Genomic DNA, 22,555 nt, shown 5'->3' on the forward strand with positions numbered 1-22,555 from the left:
CATGCATACAGACTTAAAAACAAAACAAAACAAAACAAAACGCACTGAAGCAACAATTAGCAGCTTGTAAATCACTTCTAAAACACCCTGGGGCCCTTTCCAAGCTATGTACAAATCTTACCAATACTCCCCATACTCTTACTCTTAAACAATTTAGACTAAATGCCAAATACCAGATAAATGCAAATGACAATTGTCCCAAATACAAAAACCAAACAAATGCAAATGACAATTGTCCCAAATACACAAATGTCCAACCCAGCAATAGCTTTCGCTTATGACTTACGGGCAGACGCCTAGGCTTCCAAACCAAACGGGTACCCTCTAAGCCCCAACCCTGCGAAGCTTTCGCCGCGCCTTACGGGCAGGCTATCCAGAGCAGACAGATTTCAAAGAAGAAGTGCCTTACCCTTTTCTCCAGGGAACGTTGCGAGGAGCTTTGTGAGTCGAGAGCGATGGGTCTCCACGAGAATACCTCGGTGCCGGCTGGAGTTCGATCAACACTCGATCTCGTTCAGTCTCACTCGCAAGGTCCCATCTGGGTCGCCAAAACTGTTACCGAAATCCGGAATAAAACTCCTTAACAGCAATGAGAAGTTAAGAAGCAGGCACTTCTTTATTGCAGCGCTGGGCGCACGGGGGATCGCTCCACCTAGCGTGCGCACCCATTTGATCAACAGCACGGGTTAAATACACATTAATTATACATATTCATTAAATTCCAAGAAATAATATGCATAAACATAAATTTTCTGAGAAACCATTACATCATTTCCCTACCCACTCGCGCATGCCCAGTCTTTTGAGTCGAGGGTCTTTTGGTGGTCTTGGTGGTCGTCAAAACGCCCCCTCCTCAGATTCGCTGGTCAAACTCCTCCTTGAAATCTCCATATCTGGTCTTGAGAACAGGTCGCGGTGCTGCTTGATTTTCCTGGCTCCAAAGTGATGGCTCAGGGCCTATTTCTGCAGGTGGTGTTTGGGGGTGTTTGGGACTTACCATTGTATTAAAGATATGCTAGGCTAGCTTCTAACAAATGCGTATTATAAGATCTCTAGGGTCCCACTCCCTTTAGGAACAAACAAATTTTATGAAGATTTAACCTATGTGACTACAGTTCTATAGTTAGCAAGAATCACCTCATATTGATATTTAATTTTCAATGTTTATGTCATGTAACATTTCCCCCCTTTGAGACTTATTTAATTTTTTTTCAATAAGTCTCATTTACTTATAACTAATCTCCATAATCAGTAAACCAAAAAGTATTATTAGCATTACTACTAAAATTCCTTTGATAGATTTCATTATTTTGATATGATTTTGTCTAATTCATTAAAAATGAGAGACTGTTAACTTTAAATGACATATTTCTTTAGAAATCCATTGTTTCTGTTTTGGAGGCTGTGCTTCTTGACTCTCAAATAATGAATCCAAGAATCAATATCTTCAAATTTAGGGGCTGTATATATTGCTAGAAGCACCTGATATGGTTCTTTCCATTCTTATTGAAGAGTTTCTGATTCCCAAATTTTCAGGTACACATAATCTCCTGGTTAAAAATGATGAACTGGGGAATCTAAAGAAAGAGGCTCTGTGGCAGTTCCATATCCATATCAGAGTTCTTCCAAGGGATATCAAATACAATTCCATTTCATTATCCCCAGTAGCAGTCACATTTTGAATAAGGGTTAGAGTCTGATAAGATTTTCCATACATTAACATATGGACTAATTTTAGTCCTAGATCTGGATTGAATCTTGATTCTCGGAAGTGCTTAAGGAAGAGCATGAGGCCATTTTAAAGATATTTTCTGACAAATTTTACTTGTCTATTAGATTGTGGCCTTCAAGGAGTGTGTAAATTCAATTTGATTCCCAGAATTTTCCTCAATATTTGAATAATTTCAGACACAAAATGAGGACCTCTATTTGATTATATTCTTTTGGGGATTCCAAACCATGATATTATCTCTTTTAACATATTTTTAGCCACTTCTCTTGCCTATTGGTGCGACAGGAAAAGAAAATCTTTTGGCCATATTTACTAATACCAATAGATATCTATATCCATTTTGTTGTGGCAATTCTGAAAAATCAATCTGCCAATAATTTTCAGGCAAGTTTCCCATATATATGGTTCCTGGGGGTGGTTATTTAATATTTCTCGGGTTATTCTTTAAACAAGTTTCACACTTTTTGTTACTGATTTTATTAGCTTTATCATCCTAACACTAATCACCTGTCTTCTTAAATCACTGATCATTGCCTCTGTTTCCCAATGAATTTTTCTATGCTTTTAGCTTTGATTGTGGTGAGACCACAACTTGATTTTTAGGACTAATGATCATTTTTCATATTTATTTGAATTGATTTAGCTAATTCCAAATCAACCTTACTGTAATTTGGGGTTTGTTGCTCAAATTTCACTTCTTTAACTAGTATTATTGTCATGATGCCTTTTTCTGCTCTCTTCTTTGCCTTTTTATTGACTAATTTATTTCCAATATTCACTGGGAAATTCCCAAATTGGTGGGCTTTGCAGTGCATTATTGCAACTTCTTTGGGTTTCTGCACCACTTGGAGCAATTGCAGAATTTCTTCTTGGTGTTTAATGGATGTTCCTTGTGCTGTCAGCATTCCTCTTTCTTTCCATGTGGCTCCATGGGCATGTACTACTCCAAAAGCATACTTTAAATCAGTCCATATATTCACTTTTTATGTTCTGTCCATTTTAGGGCTTTTATGAGGGCTAGTTATCAATTCCGCCTTTTGTGCTGAGGTGTTCACTGAGAGCGGCTTTGCATCAATAACAGAGTTTGTTATTGTTATTGTATATCCAGCCAATCTTCTTCCATTTCTCACGAGGCTGCTTCCATCAGTACATATCTCGAATTCTGGGTCAGGTATGTTCACTCTTCTGTTACTTCTGCTGGAATAAACTTGTTTGATGGTCTGTAGACAGTCATGACTTAGAACTTCTTCTTCTATTGAACTTAAAAAGATGGCAGGATTTATTGTTGTAGTTGTTTTTGATTTGACATCATCTTGTTCCAACAGGACAATTTGATGTTTGAGCATCCTGCTTGGGGATAACCAGTGTCCTCCTTTCTGTTCCAGAACAGAAAGTACCATATGCGGTACATAAGCTGTTCTTGGGTGTCCTGTTGTCAGCTTACAAGCTTCTTAAGTCAGGAGGACAGTTGCTGCTACAGCCCATAGACAACCTGGTCATCCTTAGCTAACATTGTCCAATTGTTTGGAGAAATAACCAACCGGTCTTCTTCATTCTCCATTTTTCTGAGAAAGCATTCTTCTGAGGGCCGAATGTTGTCTTTCATGAACAAACAGTTCAAAGGGTTTGGTTAAATCGGGCAACCCTAGAGCAGGAGTGAACATCAGAGCTACCTTTACATTCTGGAATGCCTTTCGAGCTTCAGGTTCTCACACAAGGGGTCCCTCCTTCAATTCCTTTAATCCACAGGTGACACCAGCCAGCCATTCCCAGAAACGTTTGCAGCTCCTTAGCTCCTTTTGGCTCCGGCATTTGGCAAATTGCCTCTTTTCTCTCATTTCCCAGTTGTCTTTGTCCCTGTGTGATTTCAAATCCCAAATACATGACAGTCTCTTTTCCAATCTGTGCTTTCTTCTTGGAAAATCTGTTATCACTTTGGCCCAAGAAATTTAGCAGGTTAGTAGTCAAGTTGAAATATTCTTCTCTGGTTTCTGTGGCTATTAAAATATCATCTACATATTGCAACACCAGTCTTTCAGGATAAATTATTTTGCATGTTTCTAATTCCTTAGCCAATTGATTTCCAAAGATCATTGGGCTATTTTTAAATCCTTGAGGTAGCACTGCCCAGGTGAGCTGAGTCTTCTGCCTAGTTGTGGGATTTTGCAGTTCAAAGGCAAAATATGCCTGACTATTTTTGTCAAGAAGAATACAGAAAAAGGCATCCTATAAGTTCAATACAGTGAACCACTTGTGATTTTCTTTTAAAGCTGTCAACGAGGATACAGGTTTGCCACTAAGGGGTGAATATCTTGAACTATTAAATTTATTGCTATTAAAATCTTGTACTAACCTATATTCCTCACTTTCTGGCTTTTTCACAGGTAAAATGGGAGTATTGAATTCTGATTCGCATTCGACTAATAGTCGATATTTTTTTAAAAAATTTTCAATCATTTTCTCAAGGCCTCTTCTAGCTTCTAATTTTAAAGGGTACTGTTTTTGTCTTACCAGTTTGGTGCTCTCCTTTAGAAAAATCTTTACCGGTTCTGCTGCTTTTGAATGTCCGGGAACTTCGCCAGCCCACACCAAAGGGTTACTGCATTGTCCACTTCTTGAGGGATTTCATATGGCTCTGAAGTTGTCTGCAACATAAAAATTCTTGCCTCTCTGGCTTTTGATTAGGGTATATTTAATTGAATGTCACAGTTTTAAAAATTAATTTGTGCTTTCAATTTGCTCAATAAATCTCTCCCCACTAAGGCAACAGGACACTCTGGCATGTATAAAAATTAGCCAGTTCCCCATTTTTACCCACCTTAAAGTTAAGGATTGAATGAAAAAATTATTTTCAGCTTTCCCTGTGGCACCAATTTTGTCTACATGCTTTTTACTCAATTTTCTTCTACCAGTACTTAAAATGAATAGCTCCAGTATCAAAACAGAAAATCCGTGGTTTGGGTCCCCAGCTGGATTGTAACCAGGGGTTCTGCTGGGGAATTCTCCCCCAGTCCTCTTTGCACCTCTGACAAAGGCATCTGCTGTGCTGCCAGTTTTTTGTTTCTTTTTCAGAATAAGGACACGCATTTTTCCAGTGCCACCATGCTTCACACTTTGCACACTGATATTCCCAATCTCTCTCCTATTGCAGTTATTTTATCCATTCCTCTACCACACCCCGATCTCATCCCCGGTTTGTTCCCCTACTGCTTGTCAAAGTGGTAGGGGGGGCAAGGCTTGAGCCGCTCCTTGTTCTATCTGGTCTTGTCAGCTTCCAGTTCTCCCTGCAATAGGACTGAAACCCTCATAATTCAACTGTCCCACTCTACAGCTCCCACCGGGGGTTCGGTGTTCTGGCCCCTTTTTCTACTGTTTCATTTGTTAAACCTGCATCAACACTTCCAGACCGCACATAAAGATAATACAGAAATTTAACACATGAATTCTATGCTTTCCTCTTCAGTTCCACATTTTAAACATCACTTTCTATACTACAAGCCAGGATCTTTTCAACCTTTTTCCTTTTTTTTTTTTTTTTTTTTATGCCAAAACCATCAGATCCTTGGGGACGTATCTGCAATCTTTCTGCCACTTGGGATGATTTCCCAAAGTAAAGAACAAATCAACATCGGGGACCACATCTCACTTTCCTTCCCTTCTACAAGATAACATCAACTGTAAAATATTGGATCCATTTTTTTTTTTTCTAGTTACTGGGTCTCCCCTTATATCCTCCCAATGTTTAAGAACACATCCCAGTGGAGACTTCATTAATATTTCCCCTACCATTGAGGTAGACATAGAAGATATGTGTTTTCCCATATTTTACAAAGGAGTTTTTGGTACCAAAAAGACAATAACACTGTTCTACAAACAAAGTCAATCCCGTCACCAAGAAAAGTTTAAAACCCCAAATGCAATACTGTATATCATTCAAGTCCCTACACTGCAACACATGCATACAGACTTAAAAACAAAACAAAACAAAACAAAACAAAACGCACTGAAGCAACAATTAGCAGCTTGTAAATCACTTCTAAAACACCCTGGGGCCCTTTCCAAGCTATGTACAAATCTTACCAATACTCCCCATACTCTTACTCTTAAACAATTTAGACTAAATGCCAAATACCAGATAAATGCAAATGACAATTGTCCCAAATACAAAAACCAAACAAATGCAAATTACAATTGTCCCAAATACACAAATATCCAACCCAGCAATAGCTTTCGCTTATGACTTACGGGCAGACGCCTAGGCTTCCAAACCAAACGGGTACCCTCTAAGCCCCAACCCTGCGAAGCTTTCGCCGCGCCTTACGGGCAGGCTATCCAGAGCAGACAGATTTCAAAGAAGAAGTGCCTTACCCTTTTCTCCAGGGAACGTTGCGAGGAGCTTTGTGAGTCGAGAGCGATGGGTCTCCCCGAGAATACCTCGGTGCCGGCTGGAGTTCGATCAACACTCGATCTCGTTCAGTCTCACTCGCAAGGTCCCATCTGGGTCGCCAAAACTGTTACCGAAATCCGGAATAAAACTCCTTAACAGCAACGAGAAGTTAAGAAGCAGGCACTTCTTTATTGCAGCGCTGGGCGCACGGGGGATCGCTCCACCTAGCGTGCGCACCCATTTGATCAGCAGCACGGGTTAAATACACATTAATTATACATATTCATTAAATTCCAAGAAATAATATGCATAAACATAAATTTTCTGAGAAACCATTACATCATTTCCCTACCCACTCGCGCATGCCCAGTCTTTTGAGTCGAGGGTCTTTTGGTGGTCTTGGTGGTCGTCAAAACGCCCCCTCCTCGAATTCGCTGGTCAAACTCCTCCTTGAAATCTCCATATCTGGTCTTGAGAACAGGTCGCGGTGCTGCTTGATTTTCCTGGCTCCAAAGTGATGGCTCAGGGCCTATTTCTGCAGGTGGTGTTTGGGGGTGTTTGGGACTTACCATTGTATTAAAGATATGCTAGGCTAGCTTCTAACAAATGCGTATTGTAAGATCTCTAGGGTCCCACTCCCTTTAGGAACAAACGAATTTTATGAAGATTTAACCTATGTGACTACAGTTCTATAGTTAGCAAGAATCACCTCATATTGATATTTAATTTTCAATGTTTATGTCATGTAACAGGGGGATGAGGATGCAGAAGAGGGATGAAACAACGCTGCTGGTCCAGGACCCATTGCTTCTCCTGCTCTCAGATCTGCTGCGAGAAGTTGACGGTTTGGATGAGTTTTTCTCTCTCTCTCTCTCACCCCACCCTCCCTTCCTCCGCTGTACCTCTGGTCACTTCACTGTCATCCACTTAAGAGAACAGATTGGCGTCTTACACTCTTACAGTAGGAGGCTTTGAGGACACACAGCCTCACGCGCACACACGTGCCTGTCCTGCGCTTTCGGTTGCATACAGACCCTGCGGTGCATGTTGCCAGTCTGGCCTGCCGCCGGCTACGAAGAGGAATTCTTCCTCACCTGGAGAGGGAGGCTCCCTCTGGGCTGCAGCAGGAGGCCGATACCAGTCAGACAGCATTTGTTTTTTTCTTCCTTACCTTTCACCAGCCTCTCCAGCTTCCCGCTGCAGCAGCTCCTGTCCACAGCCAGTAAGTCCTCCCATGGCTCGCACTGGCCCCTCCACGGCCACCCGGGGCGGGGCAGGGCAGCACCAGCCCCTCCAGCAGCACCCACCCCTTTACAGGGAGGGGCCGCCTCCATCACCCTCACTGCCCGCACCTGGGGCTCCTCCAGCCCCAGCCCACAGCTGGAGCCCGGCAGGAACTGGGGGCCATCGCCTGACCCCCACACTGCATCACCTCCTCCCCTGGGCTCCTCACCTCCCATGGCCCCGGGCAAAGGGAGCAGAAACGCAGCCATGAAGTCAAAGGAGACAGCGAGTGTTTATTCAGTCATGCACATAAGTCCGAGCAGCGAGTCTGCTCTGGAGCTTGCAGCCTCCAATCCCCTCTCCGTGTCACTGGAACGACTGCCAAGTCATTCCAGGAGCCACGCTCGTTGGTTCGGCAGGGAACGTACGGTGGGTCGGCTGCGTCCTGGAGCGCCGGGCTGCTGGGCAGACTTGGAGGCTGCTAAAAACAAAGAGCAGGGCACGGAACACTACAAGAGAAGAGAAGAGAGGCAGCTTGCAAGACAGAGGGGCGTAGCGAGAAAGCACGAGGCAGGAAACAGGATAGCGAGAGAAGGATGGGGACAGAGAAGGACAGGGAGCCTGACAGAGGTGGGCAAAGAAGCAGTGGAGAGAGGAAGAGAGGCAGCAGAAAGAGGGAGAGGGAGCGGGACAGAGACCAGCAAAGAAGGATGGGGAGCAGGATGGAGATGCAGGAAAAACCTGAGCTGGTGTCCTGGTTTTGGCAGGGATGGAGTTAATTTTTCCTCTCAGTAGCTGGTATGTTTTGGATTTTGTGTGTGAAGAATGTTCATAAACACCCTGATGATACCAGTTGTTGTGAATGAGACCAAGGACACCGTCCTGCTTTCCAAGTCTCGCTAATTTGCAGATGCAGGAAGCTGGGAGAAAGACAGACAGCATAATTGATCCAAACTAGCCAAAGAGAGTATTCCATGCCATAAACGTCATGCTCAGTATATAAGTGGGGGCAGGCGAGGGTGGGTATCTGCCTTCCTGGCATCCATCCTTCCTGCTTGTTTTTGCTGGCATCGTTCCCCCTACCTTGCTGGCTCCCTTTTGCTCCTTTGCTTGCTGCTCGGTTTTGTTTCCGTGATCGCTGCTCGGGACGGGCTGTATCGGTCATTGGGACATCGGGTGGTGAGAAAACACATATTGTTCACTTTGTATATTTTTGATATCCTTATATTCTGTTATTATTGTAGTTTTCCCTTTTATTTTAGTAAATTGTCTTCATCTCAACCCACGAGTTCTCCTTCCTTCCCAATTCTCTCCCCCATCCCCCTGGGGAGGGGGAGAGTGAGCGAGAAGCTGTGTGGTGATTTGGGCTAAACCATCACAGTCATTTTGGCGCCCAACGTGGGGCTCGAAGGGTTGAGGTAAGGACAGATCTGACTAGAGTGTGTTAAAGTTGTTACAAGTGCTCATTATTTTATTTGAATCCCTGGTCACAATGTTGTACTACGTGTTCACATGGTTGTGTTATGTCTTTCCTAAGTTGCATCACGTATTTCCTTTGGTGCTGTTTATCATTTCTCGGAAATGGATGAGAATTCTCATGTTGATTTACTGGGCACTACTGGCTTATGATATGGTATCATCACTGGTCATTAAATTAATCTGGTCCTTGTTTTCGGCATTGCTGGCAACTCCGTACTTTGGATGCCATTTGGTAAGAATTATTAATAATCACACATTTTTCTTTTTCTCCCCGGAGAACCAATCTATGGGGAAGTCAGAGGAGGGTACCTTCCCATACTCCTTTACCTTCCCTTTTTCTTTTGAGCGAGTCACATCAGCTCTCGAGAATTTTGAATATCCTTGGGATGTGCAAGCCAGCATACTCCTATTGCTCTGTGTCCTAAATGGGTTTCAGATGTTGTTTAGGATTAAACAATTATTTACAAAATTCACCCGGAGATCTACCTTGAGGTTGGAGGGGCAGGGGTGGCATGGTATGTGGGAGAAGACAGGCAGGTACCTAGAAAACTTCTCGCCTCCAATGGTCTGGAACTTCACTCCCGAACAACTACAGAATCCAGATGAAGTGATTGAATATTTGAAAGAAAAATGCCATAGCTATTCTAAAGAGGCAAAGCTTACCGCTTTGTGCTGGGCACTGGCTAGTATCTACCAAACACTGCTTAACGTGCAGCACCCTCAGGAAGAAGGGAGAAAAAATCAACCGACCGATACCCTGGCTACTCCAGCCCCGGCTACCGGCCCTGCGGCTACTCCAGCCCCGGCTACCGGCCCTGCGGCTGCTCCAGCCCCGGCTACCGGCCCTGCGGCTGCTCCAGCCCCGGCTACCGGCCCTGCGGCTGCTCCAGCCCCGGCTACCGGCCCTGCGGCTGCTCCAGCCCCGGCTACCGGCACTGCGGCTGCTCCAGCCCCGGCTACCGGCACTGCGGCTACTCCAGCCCCGGCTACTGGCACTGCGGCTACTCCAGCCCCGGCTACCGGCCCTGCGGCTGCTCCAGCCCCGGCTACCGGCCCTGCGGCTGCTCCAGCCCCGGCTACCGGCCCTGCGGCTACTCCAGCCCCAATGACAGGCACTGCGGCTGCTCCAGCCCCGGCTACCGGCCCTGCGGCTACTCCAGCCCCAATGACAGGCACTGCGGCTGCTCCAGCCCCAGCTACCGGCCCTGTGGCTACTCCAGCCCCAATGACAGGCACTGCGGCTACTCCAACTCTAGCTACTGGCACTGCACCGAATCAGAGAACCAACCTGTGTCAGTATCAGTCGCCCCTGTACAGAAGAAGAAATCTTGGAAGCGAAAGTCAGCTCGTTTAGTAAGGGATGAGGGAAAACCAGGGACCTGGATGTACTTGGTGGGTGATGCAGGAGGATGGGGAAGTCCGATGTGTACCTCAAGGAGATCTGATTTTAGGTGAGAACAGCCAATAATTTGAACTGTATATAATCATTTCCATAGTTCTTATATGTCATATCAAAGGTATTGCAGCAAGAACACCCTGATCAGTGAAGAATGAGTTTCAATAAAACCAAGAGAGATGCAACGATGATGGAACAGGAACTGGCGCCCAACAATTTCCTCAAGATCAACATCTTCAATTTGCAGACCATGGACATGATACACCAGCCACGCCAGATGTACCAACTGCGAGTTCCAGATGCAGCATGCAACAGTCCCATACTACATACCATCTCTCTTGTCCTGAAAGACTGTATGACATATGGAACCCAAAGTCATGGACTAAATGAACTCAACAGACTTTGGAGGGATAGACCATAGATTGAAGGAGTTACATCTATGTGTGTGTATATGTATACGCATGACGTAGGTGGTATGGAATAAGGGGTGGATACTGTCCTGGTTTTGGCAGGGATGCGGCAAGTCCCTTAGGAAAAATGCAGTCACGCATCGCAGACGTACCTTGTACTTGCAGACCGCTGCGGCTCCTTTCCATCCATCTCGTACTTTCACGGCCAAGGAAAGGGCGACCACGGTGAAACGCTGGCAGCAGACATTCAGCAGAGAGAGGGAAAAACCCCTTAGTTTGAAGCTAGGCAGGAATCTAACTCTTCCTTTTGGGGCGAGGTTTCTCAGGACTAAAACCACGTGAAGGACAGAGTATCTTGCAGCACCTTTGGTACAGCTGTTGATACTGGCCTTTAAAGCTTTTGCATTTTTCAGACACCCGGGCCTTTTTTTGACTCATTGGCAGCTTTAGTTTCACTCGAACCGCTGTCCTACATACAGGCAGGGGACAGACACAGATGCCTACATACATTTTCTCAACCCTAAGTACAGCCGAGATCTCCTCACCCTCTATGTGCCAAGTTGAATATTTGTTTGTTAAGGAGCACAGCAACACTTCTGTCCTCGTGAACTGCCTCCGAGCAGAGGAGGGCTCTGGGATTTCCTGGACGCCAGTGCTCCCGCTTTCACTGTCAGCTCCGCACGGCCACCCACCGGAAAAAAGGCCTCAAAATAACGAACGTCAGACGATTGCTGCCACACCAAAAGTGCCAGCACTGAAAGCTCGTGCTGCTCCTCGCCGGCCCTTGCCAGCGCCTCTACAGGCCCACAAACGTTATCCAGCCTAGAGACTGCATAAAAGGCAGACCGCCCCAGGCTGCAACACTCTTGCCCAGCGTACACTGACCAGTAACGTCTCCCCCTTCACCTTCCCGAGAGAGACTGTTCCCAGGGAGCCCTCTTCCTCCCATCAATTTACTACACCCTCCCTGCAGTTTTCAACCTTGTTCCCTCCTCGGCTGTGGTCCCTCAACTTAGCTCTCAAATGGCCAGAAATCAGATTCCATCCTCAAAAGAACAACCCCATGCTAACTAAGGTGGCGCTTCCTCGCCCAGCTCCTCATCACCATCTGCAAAAAAAAAAACCCCAAAAATAAAACCTACCAAACAGCACCGCCCTTCAACATCACACCACTTACCACCAATCTCTTCTATGGCACTCTCCTCCTCAAAAGCGCCGCAGTGCTCTGCTCACCGGCTCCACTCATTGCCAAGAAGTCCGACGCCGCAACTGCCGCTCGTGGTGCTTCAGATGCTGAGAGACGCAAAGCTCAACTTACTTTTTCTGGGGTGTAGGTACAAAAAAATAGGTGTCATACCAAGCTAACTAGAAAAGTATGTCATTACATGCAATGACAACATTATCAAAAACCACCTGCTTTAGCTTCCTACAAGAAAACAAATGCTCCAGGCTTCATTTCTAGCAAGACCATGCATGCTATCTAACTTCTACCACAGCTACGTTCTGGACAGGGCTGAATGACAAATGTAGCAGAACGTGGTGGCTCGCACACGTGGCCGACAGAGGCACGGAGCTCCTGGCACTGCGTCCTGGTGTCTGCTCTGTCAGGGAGGGCTCAGATGGACCAGCCACTCCTTGCTGGAGGCACCTGCCTGTGATTCACTCCTCAGTCCCCTCCAGCAGCCATGCCCAGGCGGCCCCCTTTACAGCTGGAGGCCCCTCATACAGCAGGGCCAGGGCCAGGGCCAGGGCCACCCTCAGCCTCACTGGACCCATCTGGGGCTGCCCCACCTCCAGCCCCAGCTGGAGCCCATCAGGAGCAGGGGCCCTTGCCAAAGCCCCACAGCACATCACCCCCTTCCCTGTGCCTGTCCTCAGCCATCAGCTCTGCACCCAGGGGCTGCAAACACATCCAGGGGCACAGAGGACGTCACAGACAGTGAGATACAGAACAGAAAAAAAAAACCAGTGACAGTACGCAAGACAAAGAGATAGAGAAAGAAAGATAAGAAAAGAAAGAGAGAGATAGAAAGGCAGAGGCACAGGGCAGGCATGCAGAGGCGCAAAGAAAAGCAGGCCAGAAAACAGGCTGGAGAAATTAGTTGGGGGGAGAAGACGGATGCAGATCAGGACAAAGAGATGGAAAAGGCAAAAACAGCAATGGGCCGCAGGACAGAGACAGAGGACAAACAAAGGAAGGAAAGGGAGCAGAACAAAAGTGCAGGGATACAAAACAAAAGGAAGCGGTAGAACAAGAGATTTAAAGGGAGAGAGAAAGGGGGAAGAGCATACAAGAACAGACAGAAGAGGAGAGGTAGAAGGAAACAATAACAACAACAACAAATCACAGCAGCTTGGGAAAGGTAGGGGTCACGGGAGCGGCAGGGAAGGACAGGGACGCACAAGAGAGGAGGCAGAGCCCCAGGGGCCGGGGACTCACCACAGCTCTCACTCCCGGCACTGCTGGGAGAATCTGACAGGTCAGATGCTGCTTTCTGCTTCTCTCCTCTTCTGTAACTCCGACCACTTGGCTGTCCTCCACCTAAGAGAATACGTGGGTGTCCTACAGCTCTTAGACAAAAAGCTTCCTAGACACGTAGCCACCCACCCACGCTCGCTCGCTCGCGCGCTATGTGGCCGTACCGTGCTTCAGGTTCCACGTACAGACTGTGCAGTGCGCACTGGCGGTCTGGCCTGCTGAAGAGTACAAAGAGGGATCCTTCCTCACCCGGAGAGGCAGGCTAGGCTCTCTCTGGCCTGCAGCGGGAGGCAGCTGCTGGCTGGCTGGCCTTTGGTTTCTTCTTCTTCTTTACCTTTCTGTGGCCTCTCCAGCTTCAGCTGCAGCAGCTCCTCTCCACAGGCAGTAAGCGCTCTGTTACATGACATAAATGTTGAAAATTAAATATCAGTATGAGGTGATTCTTGCTAACTGTAGAACTGTAGTCACATAGGTTAAGTTTTATACGAAATCTATTTGTCCTTAGAGGGAGTGGGACCCTAGAGATCTTATAATACGCATTTGTTAGAAGCTAGCCTAGCATATCTTTAATACAATGGTAAGTCCCAAACACCCCCAAACACCACCTGCAGAAATAGGCCCTGAGCCATCACTTTGGAGCCAGGAAAATCAAGCAGCACCGCGACCTGTTCTCAAGACCAGATATGGAGATTTCAAGGAGGAGTTTGACCAGCGAATTTGAGGAGGGGGCGTTTTGACGACCACCAAGACCACCAAAAGACCCTCGACTCAAAAGACTGGGCATGCGCGAGTGGGTAGGGAAATGATGTAATGGTTTCTCAGAAAATTTATGTTTATGCATATTATTTCTTGGAATTTAATGAATATGTATAATTAATGTGTATTTAACCCGTGCTGTTGATCAAATGGGTGCGCACGCTAGGTGGAGCGATCCCCCGTGCGCCCAGCGCTGCAATAAAGAAGTGCCTGCTTCTTAACTTCTCATTGCTGTTAAGGAGTTTTATTCCGGATTTCGGTAACAGTTTTGGCGACCCAGATGGGACCTTGCGAGTGAGACTGAACGAGATCGAGTGTTGATCGAACTCCAGCCGGCACCGAGGTATTCTCGGGGAGACCCATCGCTCTCGACTCACAAAGCTCCTCGCAACGTTCCCTGGAGAAAAGGGTAAGGCACTTCTTCTTTGAAATCTGTCTGGTCTGGATAGCCTGCCCGTAAGGCGCGGCGAAAGCTTCGCAGGGTTGGGGCTTAGAGGGTACCCGTTTGGTTTGGAAGCCTAGGCGTCTGCCCGTAAGTCATAAGCGAAAGCTATTGCTGGGTTGGACATTTGTGTATTTGGGACAATTGTCATTTGCATTTGTTTGGTTTTTGTATTTGGGACAATTGTCATTTGCATTTATCTGGTATTTGGCATTTAATCTAAATTGTTTAAGAGTAAGAGTATGGGGAGTATTGGTAAGATTTGTACATAGCTTGGAAAGGGGCCCCAGGGTGTTTTAGAAGTGATTTACAAGCTGCTAATTGTTGCTTCAGTGCGTTTTGTTTTGTTTTGTTTTGTTTTGTTTTTAAGGCTGTATGCATGTCTTGCAGTGTACGGGACTTGAATGATATACAGTATTGCATTTGGGGTTTTAAACTTTTCTTGGTGACGGGATTGACTCTGTTTGTAGAACAGTGTTATTGTCTTTTTGGTACCAAAAACTCCTTTGTAAAATATGGGAAAACACATATCTTCTATGTCTACCTCAATGGTAGGGGAAATATTAATGAAGTCTCCACTGGGATGTGTTCTTAAACATTGGGAGGATATAAGGGGAGACCCAGTAACTAGAAAAAAAATTGATCCAATATTTTACAGTTGATGTTATCTTGTAGAAGGGAAGGAAAGTGAGATGTGGTCCCCGATGTTGATTTGTTCTTTACTTTGGGAAATCATCCCAAGTGGCAGAAAGATTGCAGATACGTCCCCAAGGATCCGATGGTTTTGGCATTAAAAAAAAAAAAAACAAAAAAAAAAAAAAAAAGGAAAAAGGTTGAAAAGATCCTGGCTTGTAGTATAGAAAGTGATGTTTAAAATGTGGAACTGAAGAGGAAAGCATAGAATTCATGTGTTAAATTTCTGTATTATCTTTATGTGCGGTCTGGAAGTGTTGATGCAGGTTTAACAAATGAAACAGTAGAAAAAGGGGCCAGAACACCGAACCCCCGGTGGGAGCTGTAGAGTGGGACAGTTGAATTATGAGGGTTTCAGTCCTATTGCAGGGAGAACTGGAAGCTGACAAGACCAGATAGAACAAGGAGCGGCTCAAGCCTTGCCCCCCCTACCACTTTGACAAGCAGTAGGGGAACAAACCGGGGATGAGATCGGGGTGTGGTAGAGGAATGGATAAAATAACTGCAATAGGAGAGAGATTGGGAATATCAGTGTGCAAAGTGTGAAGCATGGTGGCACTGGAAAAATGCGTGTCCTTATTCTGAAAAAGAAACAAAAAACTGGCAGCACAGCAGATGCCTTTGTCAGAGGTGCAAAGAGGACTGGGGGAGAATTCCCCAGCAGAACCCCTGGTTACAATCCAGCTGGGGACCCAAACCACGGATTTTCTATTTTGATACTGGAGCTATTCATTTTAAGTACTGGTAGAAGAAAATTGAGTAAAAAGCATGTAGACAAAATTGGTGCCACAGGGAAAGCTGAAAGTAATTTTTTCATTCAATCCTTAACTTTAAGGTGGGTAAAAATGGGGAACTGGCCAATTTTTATATATACCAGAGTGTCCTGTTGCCTTATTGGGGAGAGATTTATTGAGCAAATTGAAAGCACAAATTAATTTTTAAAACTGTGACATTCAATTAAATATACCCTAATCAAAAGCCAGAGAGGCAAGAATTTTTATGTTGCAGACAACTTCAGAGCCATATGAAATCCCTCAAGAAGTGGACAATGCAGTAACCCTTTGGTGTGGGCTGGCGAAGTTCCCGGACATTCAAAAGCAGCAGAACCGGTAAAGATTTTTCTAAAGGAGAGCACCAAACTGGTAAGACAAAACCAGTACCCTTTAAAATTAGAAGCTAGAAGAGGCCTTGAGAAAATGATTGAAAATTTTTTAAAAAAATATCGACTATTAGTCGAATGTGAATCAGAATTCAATACTCCCATTTTACCTGTGAAAAAGCCAGAAAGTGAGGAATATAGGTTAGTACAAGATTTTAATAGCAATAAATTTAATAGTTCAAGATATTCACCCCTTAGTGGCAAACCTGTATCCTTGTTGACAGCTTTAAAAGAAAATCACAAGTGGTTCACTGTATTGAACTTATAGGATGCCTTTTTCTGTATTCTTCTTGACAAAAATAGTCAGGCATATTTTGCCTTTGAACTGCAAAATCCCACAACTGGGCAGAAGACTCAGCTCACCTGGGCAGTGCTACCTCAAGGATTTAAAAATAGCCCAATGATCTTTGGAAATCAATTGGCTAAGGAATTAGAAACATGCAAAATAATTTATCCTGAAAGACTGGTGTTGCAATATGTAGATGATATTTTAATAGCCACAGAAACCAGAGAAGAATATTTCAACTTGACTACTAACCTGCTAAATTTCTTGGGCCAAAGTGATAACAGATTTTCCAAGAAGAAAGCACAGATTGGAAAAGAGACTGTCATGTATTTGGGATTTGAAATCACACAGGGACAAAGACAACTGGGAAATGAGAGAAAAGAGGCAATTTGCCAAATGCCGGAGCCAAAAGGAGCTAAGGAGCTGCAAACGTTTCTGGGAATGGCTGGCTGGTGTCACCTGTGGATTAAAGGAATTGAAGGAGGGACCCCTTGTGTGAGAACCTGAAGCTCGAAAGGCATTCCAGAATGTAAAGGTAGCTCTGATGTTCACTCCTGCTCTAGGGTTGCCCGATTTAACCAAACCCTTTGAACTGTTTGTTCATGAAAGACAACATTCGGCCCTCAGAAGAATCCTTTCTCAGAAAAATGGAGAATGAAGAAGACCGGTTGGTTATTTCTCCAAACAATTGGACAATGTTAGCTAAGGATGACCAGGTTGTCTATGGGCTGTAGCAGCAACTGTCCTCCTGACTTAAGAAGCTTGTAAGCTGACAACGGGACACCCAAGAACAGCTTATGTACCGCATATGGTACTTTCTGTTCTGGAACAGAAAGGAGGACACTGGTTATCCCCAAGCAGGATGCTCAAACATCAAATTGTCCTGTTGGAACAAGATGATGTCAAATCAAAAACAACTACAACAATAAATCCTGCCATCTTTTTAAGTTCAATAGAAGAAGAAGTTCTAAGTCATGACTGTCTACAGACCATCAAACAAGTTTATTCCAGCAGAAGTAACAGAAGAGTGAACATACCTGACCCAGAATTCGAGATATGTACTGATGGAAGCAGCCTCGTGAGAAATGGAAGAAGATTGGCTGGATATACAATAACAATAACAAACTCTGTTATTGATGCAAAGCCGCTCTCAGTGAACACCTCAGCACAAAAGGCGGAATTGATAACTAGCCCTCATAAAAGCCCTAAAATGGACAGAACATAAAAAGTGAATATATGGACTGATTTAAAGTATGCTTTTGGAGTAGTACATGCCCATGGAGCCACATGGAAAGAAAGAGGAATGCTGACAGCACAAGGAACATCCATTAAACACCAAGAAGAAATTCTGCAATTGCTCCAAGTGGTGCAGAAACCCAAAGAAGTTGCAATAATGCACTGCAAAGCCCACCAATTTGGGAATTTCCCAGTGAATATTGGAAATAAATTAGTCAATAAAAAGGCAAAGAGGAGAGCAGAAAAAGGCATCATGACAATAATACTAGTTAAAGAAGTGAAATTTGAGCAACAAACCCCAAATTACAGTAAGGTTGATTTGGAATTAGCTAAATCAATTCAAATAAATATGAAAAATGATCATTAGTCCTAAAAATCAAGTTGTGGTCTCACCACAATCAAAGCTAAAAGCATAGAAAAATTCATTGGGAAACAGAGGCAATGATCAGTGATTTAAGAAGACAGGTGATTAGTGTTAGGATGATAAAGCTAATAAAATCAGTAACAAAAAGTGTGAAACTTGTTTAAAGAATAACCCGAGAAATATTAAATAACCACCCCCAGGAACCATATATATGGGAAACTTGCCTGAAAATTATTGGCAGATTGATTTTTCAGAATTGCCACAACAAAATGGATATAGATATCTATTGGTATTAGTAAATATGGCCAAAAGATTTTCTTTTCCTGTCGCACCAATAGGCAAGAGAAGTGGCTAAAAATATGTTAAAAGAAATAATATCATGGTTTGGAATCCCCAAAAGAATATAATCAAATAGAGGTCCTCATTTTGTGTCTGAAATTATTCAAATATTGAGGAAAATTCTGGGAATCAAATTGAATTTACACACTCCTTGAAGGCCACAATCTAATAGACAAGTAAAATTTGTCAGAAAATATCTTTAAAATGGCCTCGTGCTCTTCCTTAAGCACTTCCGAGAATCAAGATTCAATCCAGATCTAGGACTAAAATTAGTCCATATGTTAATGTATGGAAAATCTTATCAGACTCTAACCCTTATTCAAAATGTGACTGCTACTGGGGATAATGAAATGGAATTGTATTTGATATCCCTTGGAAGAACTCTGATATGGATATGGAACTGCCACAGAGCCTCTTTCTTTAGATTCCCCAGTTCATCATTTTTAACCAGGAGATTATGTGTACCTGAAAATTTGGGAATCAGAAACTCTTCAATAAGAATGGAAAGAACCATATCAGGTGCTTCTAGCAATATATACAGCCCCTAAATTTGAAGATATTGATTCTTGGATTCATTATTTGAGAGTCAAGAAGCACAGCCTCCAAAACAGAAACAATGGATTTCTAAAGAAATATGTCATTTAAAGTTAACAGTCTCTCATTTTTAATGAATTAGACAAAATCATATCAAAATAATGAAATCTATCAAAGGAATTTTAGTAGTAATGCTAATAATACTTTTTGGTTTACTGATTATGGAGATTAGTTATAAGTAAATGAGACTTATTGAAAAAAATTAAATAAGTCTCAAAGGGGGGAAATGTTACATGACATAAATGTTGAAAATTAAATATCAGTATGAGGTGATTCTTGCTAACTGTAGAACTGTAGTCACATAGGTTAAGTTTTATACGAAATCTATTTGTCCTTAGAGGGAGTGGGACCCTAGAGATCTTATAATACGCATTTGTTAGAAGCTAGCCTAGCATATCTTTAATACAATGGTAAGTCCCAAACACCCCCAAACCCCACCTGCAGAAATAGGCCCTGAGCCATCACTTTGGAGCCAGGAAAATCAAGCAGCACCGCGACCTGTTCTCAAGACCAGATATGGAGATTTCAAGGAGGAGTTTGACCAGCGAATTCGAGGAGGGGGCGTTTTGATGACCACCAAGACCACCAAAAGACCCTCGACTCAAAAGACTGGGCATGCGCGAGTGGGTAGGGAAATGATGTAATGGTTTCTCAGAAAATTTATGTTTATGCATATTATTTCTTGGAATTTAATGAATATGTATAATTAATGTGTATTTAACCCGTGCTGTTGATCAAATGGGTGCGCACGCTAGGTGGAGCGATCCCCCGTGCGCCCAGCGCTGCAATAAAGAAGTGCCTGCTTCTTAACTTCTCGTTGCTGTTAAGGAGTTTTATTCCGGATTTCGGTAACAGCTCCATCCGTTCATTTTCGCTCCCGCACCGCCAGGAGAGCGCGGCCGGGCAGAGACAGCCCACACAAGCCTGAGGCGAGTGCAGTCAACAGCGTTCCCAAGGGAGGAACGGACAGCCACGGCCTCTGGGAGAGGGAAAGAAGAAGCAGCGACCGTTATTACCGCACGCGGCCCCTGGCCGGAGCGCCTGCTGCCGCAGGGGATTCTCCAGATACACTGAGGTCCCCCCTCGCAGCCTTCAGGGCAGGCCGTGGCCCGGTGCTACGGGACAGGCTTCAGGGGACGCGCCGGAGCGGCGGGCAGCTGCACGGGGCCGGGGGAGGCTCGGGGGGAGCTCTGGCGAGCTGGGGAGGTGCCCGGCGTCTCCGCCCGGGAGGGGGGGCCCCCTCCTGCCCCTCTTCCCTTCTCTCTGCTCTCGGGTCACTCCCCGGGGCTGCCCTCGCCCGGCTCGGCTCCGAGCGGGCGGCTTGAGGCTCCCCGGGCGGGCAGGAGACAGCGCTGCAGCCACGAAAGGGGCTCGCTCACCTCACGGGTGCCCTCGGTACTCACCCGTCACCGCCGCCGGGACCCGCCGGCCGCACACCGCCATGCTGCTCCCGGCCGCATGCGCAGTCCGAAGGCCGAACACAGTGCCTGCCGGGAGAAGGGCAGAGCACTGCGCACGCGCGACTCCCGAGCTGCAGTTCCCGCTTTCCGTCACCAGGTGGCAGCAGCCCCCCACCGCTCCGCTCCTGGGTGTTCAGCCGGACGAGCCACGGCCGGTTCCTCCTGACGTGCGGAAAACGGACTCCACAATCCGTAAGATTGTAAAGTAGGTATGCTTATTCAGCGCTGGGCAGCACAGGGGGGTAGTCCCACCAAAACCGTGCGCGCCTTACGTGGCAACTCACTTTAAATTTACACAACCAAATGTTACATATACATCAAGTTTCACAATACGCCTAGACATATGCATGACCTATCCCCGCTTCCTATTAAAATTAGTCCCAAGGGGTCATTTTCATAAACTCCTCCTGTCTGGGCTTGCGCAGTGCCTCCTGATGGTGGTCGTCGGGGGTCGTGGGGATGAAGGCAGGTGACTCCTCTTCGTCACCGCTAGTAACCTTTTGTTCCTGCGCAAACTCAGTTATCCCTTGGCTTTCATTCAAGCTGCAGGGTCGGTTTTAGCTGGTTCTTGAAGCGACCCCCCTAGTCCTTACCGGGAACTGTCTTTCGTGAAGAACTGCAAGACTTTCTGCTTCAAATAGTTTGCACAATGGTTAGCAAATTATTAAGCAAGTAGTTAACAAAACATTAAGCACTATTTATCAACTTGATTCCTTAGGATGCACAGCAATAATTAATCAATGCCATATCTATTAAGATTTCTTTAACTCCTTCTCTCAGTCCCCCCTTTTCTAGAAAATTAGTAAATTCTTTTACTGCCAGCTATGTTCATCGTTTGTAGATTTACCAGGATTACACAAACCTTAATCCACATTCTACCTTCTCAGTTTAAGCTTTAGGGGTCCCTGAACTTCAGAAGTCCAGAGTTTTTGTGGTGCCTTTTTTACCCTAGTGTGGTGTATCCAGGCATTCTGCTCTCTGATCTTGATTGCTGTAAAGGAGGTGAGGAGTACCTGGTATGGTCCTTCCCACTGTGGTTCCAAGGTTTTTTCTGCAAGAGACTTTACATATACATCATCTCCAGGTTGTATATCATGCACAGGTTCATCTAGACCTCTTCCCCGGGTCCCAATTACATGCTTTCCAATTTTATTGAGCTGTTTGCCCAATGCCACCGTGTAGGAAGTCATAATTTCATCCCCAGCTTGCGTAGACATTCCCCTCTGTATTCCATAGGGTCGTCCATACAAAATTTCAAAGGGACTCAGTCCTTCCTTTGCCCTTGGTCTCGTTCGTATACGCAGAAGGGCTAAAGGGAGTGACTGAGGCCACGTTAAGTTTGCTTCTGGTCCCAATTTCACAATTTGCTGTTTGATTAAGTGATTCATTTTCTCTACTTGGCCACTCGACTGAGGGCGATACGGGGTATGAAGTTGCCAATCTATACCTAAATGGTGGCTGATTTGTTGCACTATTTTTGAGACAAAATGTGGTCCTCTGTCTGAGGATATGGTTGCTGGAACCCCAAAACGTGGTATTCTCTCTTGTACCAACACTTTAGTTACCTCCCGAGCCTTGGCTGTCCTAGTTGGGAACGCTTCTGGCCAACCTGAAAAGGTATCAGTTAATACCAGCAAATAGCGATACCCCCCTTTTCTTGGAAGTTCTGTAAAATCAACCTGCCATTGTTGTCCAGGCCCATTGCCCTTCCCAATCTGGCCCATTTCTGGTTTGGGAGTATTTTTTGGATTAGTCTGGAGGCAAAGGTCACACTGTTGAGTCACCTGTCTCACTGTGGTATATAAGTTTCTAGCCACGATTTCCCTTATCAAATGTTCATACAGAGCCTCTGTTCCCCAATGCCTTTTTCTATGTTCCTCCCGTATCAAGTGCCACAGTAAACAAGAGGGAATAATTAGTCTTCCCTGTGGGGTATAAGCCCACCCCTCTTCATTATATGACCCTTCCAAGTCTGTGATAAGTTTCTGATCTTCCTTGGTATATTCTGGCTTACCTTCTAGAGAGATTTGCCTATCAGGAATTAGAGCCCCTTCTATTCTCACCTTCATTTTGGCCGCTTGTTTTGCCTCTCTGTCCGCCAGTTCATTCCCTTTCTCCA

At 45.1% G+C, this 22,555-nt stretch overlaps 1 long non-coding RNA gene across 2 annotated transcripts; it reads right to left on the bottom strand.

Moving 5' to 3' along the window:
- Positions 1–7,611: 7,611 nt before the first annotated feature.
- Positions 7,612–13,502, bottom strand: LOC147599310 (uncharacterized). Of its 2 annotated transcripts, XR_015259776.1 has the most exons (4): positions 13,442–13,502; positions 13,272–13,325; positions 13,069–13,170; positions 7,612–7,852 (listed from the first exon to the last, which is right to left on the bottom strand). It is a non-coding gene; the product is annotated as an uncharacterized LOC147599310 (long non-coding RNA). The 2 variants fall into 2 exon arrangements; XR_015259775.1 differs by lacking the exon at positions 13,442–13,502 and having other exon boundaries at positions 13,272–13,429.
- Between the last annotated feature and the right edge of the window lie 9,053 nt (positions 13,503–22,555).

Source organism: Chlamydotis macqueenii, chromosome 11 (assembly GCF_036417535.1).
Source record: "Chlamydotis macqueenii isolate bChlMac1 chromosome 11, bChlMac1.mat, whole genome shotgun sequence".
Classification (NCBI taxonomy): domain Eukaryota; kingdom Metazoa; phylum Chordata; class Aves; order Otidiformes; family Otididae; genus Chlamydotis; species Chlamydotis macqueenii.